Source organism: Sinocyclocheilus grahami, unplaced genomic scaffold (genome assembly GCF_001515645.1).
Source record: "Sinocyclocheilus grahami isolate Dianchi unplaced genomic scaffold, SAMN03320097.WGS_v1.1 scaffold459.1, whole genome shotgun sequence".
Taxonomy (NCBI): Eukaryota; Metazoa; Chordata; class Actinopteri; order Cypriniformes; family Cyprinidae; genus Sinocyclocheilus; species Sinocyclocheilus grahami.
In genome coordinates this window covers 726,252-730,902 of record NW_015505638.1, presented here as the reverse complement: position 1 = coordinate 730,902, position 4,651 = coordinate 726,252, and the positions used below count along the sequence as shown (strand labels likewise).

The 4,651-nt window shown below is 34.6% G+C and overlaps 1 long non-coding RNA gene across 1 annotated transcript; it reads right to left on the bottom strand.

Annotated features, from left to right (window-relative positions):
- Nucleotides 1–868: 868 nt before the first annotated feature.
- On the bottom strand, nt 869–2,549 carry LOC107552809 (uncharacterized). The gene is made up of 3 exons (XR_001604901.1): nt 2,463–2,549; nt 2,208–2,236; nt 869–985 (listed from the first exon to the last, which is right to left on the bottom strand). It is a non-coding gene; the product is annotated as an uncharacterized lncRNA (long non-coding RNA).
- Between the last annotated feature and the right edge of the window lie 2,102 nt (nt 2,550–4,651).

Here is a 4,651-nt window from a genome sequence, read left to right as displayed (position 1 = left end):
ACATCAAATAGTTGCGTGACAACATCCAAGTCATACATCACATGCAATTACAAATCAGCTTATTGATGTTTTCTGTTATTAAGCAGATACTTTTTATATTAAGTAGATCAAAGAGAAATAAAGCTATTTTATGTCCGGAGCATATTTGATAGTCTATATGCAAAACAAGCAAATTAGGTTTTACAGTCTATGAAAATGAATAAAAACACATATAGACAAATGTGTGAATTATTGCATTGTTATGTGAAGTGAACTAAACTGAAATGACAGTTGCTTGGCAGATAATGAGTAAAAGAAAAAAAGAAGAAAAGAAAAACAAAAAATATTTGCTTGAAAACATATGTCCATTAATATTTTTATAGGTCAGAAAACCACAGCTCACACAAACCTTCTGAAAAGAAAGAAAAGGTGATGCATATTATATAAATACAGAACCAAATTATCACAGCTTATAATTAAATAGTTATTCCCAAATTGTGCGCGATGTCTCTCTGGTGAAAAAAAAGCGGCTTGCCATCTATTCCAAAAAAGTGTAATAAAAAAGTAATAATTGGTTTGTAGGGAAGTTTATAAATGTTTCTTGACAAGCTCTAGAACTAAACACCGCCAGACAAATCAGAGTAGCAAAGACAAAAGCTCAAACCAGTCAAATACAGAAACATTCAGTAAATAAAGAGTTTTTTGCTTTTTAGCCAACACAGAAAGGCTTCCTTTTACTAGAGCAGAAAGTAACGGAAAGCTATGAAGGCTATCTCTCACCCAATCTGACCTCAGCTTATCCTAAGAACCAAATTTTCTCTAAATGACATAAAAAGTGGCTGAAGATAGATATTTTTATCATATCAAACTGAAAGTGCTGTACCTAACAGACAGGGAGAAATCGCCCACATTCTTTTTGCTGGGTCGGGCCAGGAAGCTGCCATGGACACCTCGGGTCTTCAAAACGGACTCTGCGTCTATTCCAGACAGATCTCTGTGGAACCACCTGTTCAACATGTAAATGAGCCTATGTTACAGTCAGACATGCTAGAGATGATAATGTAAAAGAGTGGTTTCACATGAATGGCACAACATACTGTTTGTGGACAACTTAACTGGACACAAGCCAAATATTTCACAAAAATACATTTATTAGGTTTTAAATAATAAAAAGCAATATGTTGTTAAAAAAAGACAAAATATTTGCACAATGTGTAGCAGTGTAGTGCAATATTAGTGTAACACATGCATAGTTAATATGATGAACTACACCTGTGGTTAGAACACCTGTCTGAACAGGGGAACTGACTTAAAACATCCACATCTTGACACGTTTAAATTTAATTGCAAAAATGGCTCAGAAAACTTACAAAAAAAACAACAACATTAAGTTTTGAGAAAATCTCTAGCATTATTTGTTTGCACATTGATCCAAATTATTTAGAATTTAGTTATGTAATGCAAATATATTCATGCATTTAGACGCAAGCCAAATATTTCACAGAAATACATTTATTAGGTTTTAAATAATAAAAAGCAATATGTTGTTAAAAAAAGACAAAATATTTGCACAATGTGTAGCAGTGTAGTGCAATATTAGTGTAACACATGCATAGTTAATATGATGAACTACACCTGTGGTTAGAACACCTGTCTGAACAGGGGAACTGACTTAAAACATCCACATCTTGACACGTTTAAATTTAATTGCAAAAATGGCTCAGAAAACTTACAAAAAAAACAACAACATTAAGTTTTGAGAAAATCTCTAGCATTATTTGTTTGCACATTGATCCAAATGATTTAGAATTTAGTTATGTAATGCAAATATATTCATGCATTTAAAAAAAGTGTCCAAATACTTCACTTTATAGGTACAGAGGGTAAACTATATATATGTGTGTGTGTGTGTGTTATGGTGAAGCACATGCAAAAACAAGTACACTCTACCAAGGCCTACCAAACCACCAAGTGCATTTGCAGAAATGCACATACACATGCAGCCAGACATGCATCAGCATATAAATACACCTTGCACATTGCAGTTATGCTCACACACACACACACACACACACACACACACAAATGCCTTTTTAAAAACACATGGCAAGACTCACAAATAAGAGTCTGTAGTGCAAAACATAAGAGTAGCACAACTGAAAAGGGGAAGATGAGGAGTTGAACAAGATTGGAACAAGAGAACAAGAGCAAAGTCTGTCTCAACTTACCGGACCATCTTCCTTTTTCAAATGTTCCTCTTCCCGTCAAAATGAAAAAGAATTGAATGCACATTAATATTGTATTAGATATGATATAGGCATACACAATAATCCAGAGCAGTAAAGACTTCTTCTCTTCGTGTCATACGTCAGCACTCATCCTCTACATTTCCCATTTGCCTCTCTCTTTCTATAACCAGTGCAGTGGCATTCCTCCACACAACCAACCATAGCCCATAATCATTTGTCTAGCGGCTTTCATACCTGCCCGCTTTGCCTCTCCTTCTCTCTCGAAATGTAAACAGTTTTCGGTGCTTTGAAGAGCAGGTCGTCCTGACAGTGTATATAAGCCTGTCGTATGTCCCTCCCTCTCTCACTCTCTCACGCACTGTTACAAACTTCTTCCTTCCTTTTTGTGGTTTTTTCATAAAATAGTGAAAGCAAACAAGAGAGGTATAGACAGATACAGAGATGTCAGATGAATTTCCGTTCCTTTAAGTTCTTTTTGTCAATAACTAATTATCAGACATTATCAGACAAACATCCAGCTCAACCTTTGAAACTACAAGAGTCAAATAGAGGAACTACAGGTATAGTGCAAAATAAAAATGACAATGAAATGCAAATGACCTCTTATTGCTTCTTCTCTCCAATGGCTTTCTGAATTAACTTAATCTTTCTTTTGCTCCCTGTCTTTCTTCTTTTATGCCTTTTTCCTCGCAGGTTGATTTCACAGGCCAGGTGTCATTGAGGCTAACAGTTAAAGTCCATTTGGTTTAGTTGTACATTGCACTTCCTTGTTTCCAGACCTCCCCCTCTCACTAACACAAACACACAGAAATAAACACGAGGACGCACGTACCTGACATATGTTATGGGCTGTTAATTGCATAATTTACATTATTATTATTACTACACCAAAATGGCCTACGGTACATATGTAAAACCTTACCTGCCATAATGCACCACATGGCTAGCATTGCATGCTAAAAAAAGAAGAAGAAGGTTTTAGTTTATTGTAATTTAACTATAATAATCCTTCACACTAACATTCAAAAAATTGGGGTCATGAGATTCTTTAATGCTTTTAAAAGAGGTATCTTGTGCATATTTGATTTGATGTGGATATATATATATATATATATATATATATATATATTATATACTACCAGTCAAAAGTTTTTGAACAGTAAGATTTTTTATGTTTTTTAAAGAATTCTCTTCTGCTCAACAAGCTTGCATTTATTTAATCTAAAATACAGCAAAAGCAGTAATATTGTGAAATATTATCTAAATAAAATAAATTTACTATTTAAAATAACTGCTTTCTATTTGAATATATTTTAAAATGTAATTTATTCCTGTGATTTCAAAGCTGATTTTTAGCATCATTACTCCAGTCTTCAGTGTCACATGATCCTTCAGAAATCATTCTATGCTGATTTGCTGCTCAAAAAAAATTTTTTTATATGGTTAAAACTTTTGGCTGACACAGTTTAACACGTTAAGCTAATACATCTATCCAGAAAGGGGAATACTTTTTGCCTTGCAAATATCTAGCCCTCTAGTCTTTAGGTCACAACTATAATATTTGAATACATGTAAAGTCCATGATACCACATAACAAAATGTTTTTCAAAAGCTTCTCTAAGTGACTGTTCCTAAAGTTACTGGTAACATGGAACCATATTTACAGATACACAGACAGATAAAATATATTTAGAAAAGACGTCAGTGGTGAAGGTGTGTGTTCAGTAAGAAAGTTGAAGTTCAAATATCCTCAATCCTAAACACACATTTCTAGAAACACCTTGCCATTTGACAGGTGATCATATAGAGTCTGGGCTGAATATGGTTGGTTGGATTATAATTTGGAGCACAGAAAAGCAGATAGCACTGCTGAACATAAAAGCTGTCTTGAATCTGATCCTGGCAGCAACAGGAAGCCCATGAAAATATGAGTGCAAAGAGAGGTTTCAACCAGCAGACAGGATCTAGAATGTTGGAGCATCTTCTAAAAAATGGCAAATATGTTTCTAAAAATAATTCAAAGATCAACCATCTCAATTTAATCTAAACTGACAAAGTACCATGGTAAAGCCATGTTTTTTGGTGATTTACAAGTATTGTTTGAAGTCCCTTACCCACGCGACATGCTTTTGTCCTCTTCTCTTCAATACGTTGTACACACACACACACACACAGTATCCAATGTCCAGTTCTGCACTTGAATGGAATGGATCAAACACTGTAAATGTGCAATGCAGATTGATTTAACAACAAACAAAGAGAAGACTTGACTAACTAATCTTGACTTGTGCGTCTCTTTGCAAATCTTCTCTGTCCAAAGCATTTTGGTCTGATAAGTTGTCTGCCTCCACCCTGCCATTTTCGTTAATTGACAATTTCCCCATCCTGCTTTTTGTCATTCTAACTTCTCTCTCTGCACCATC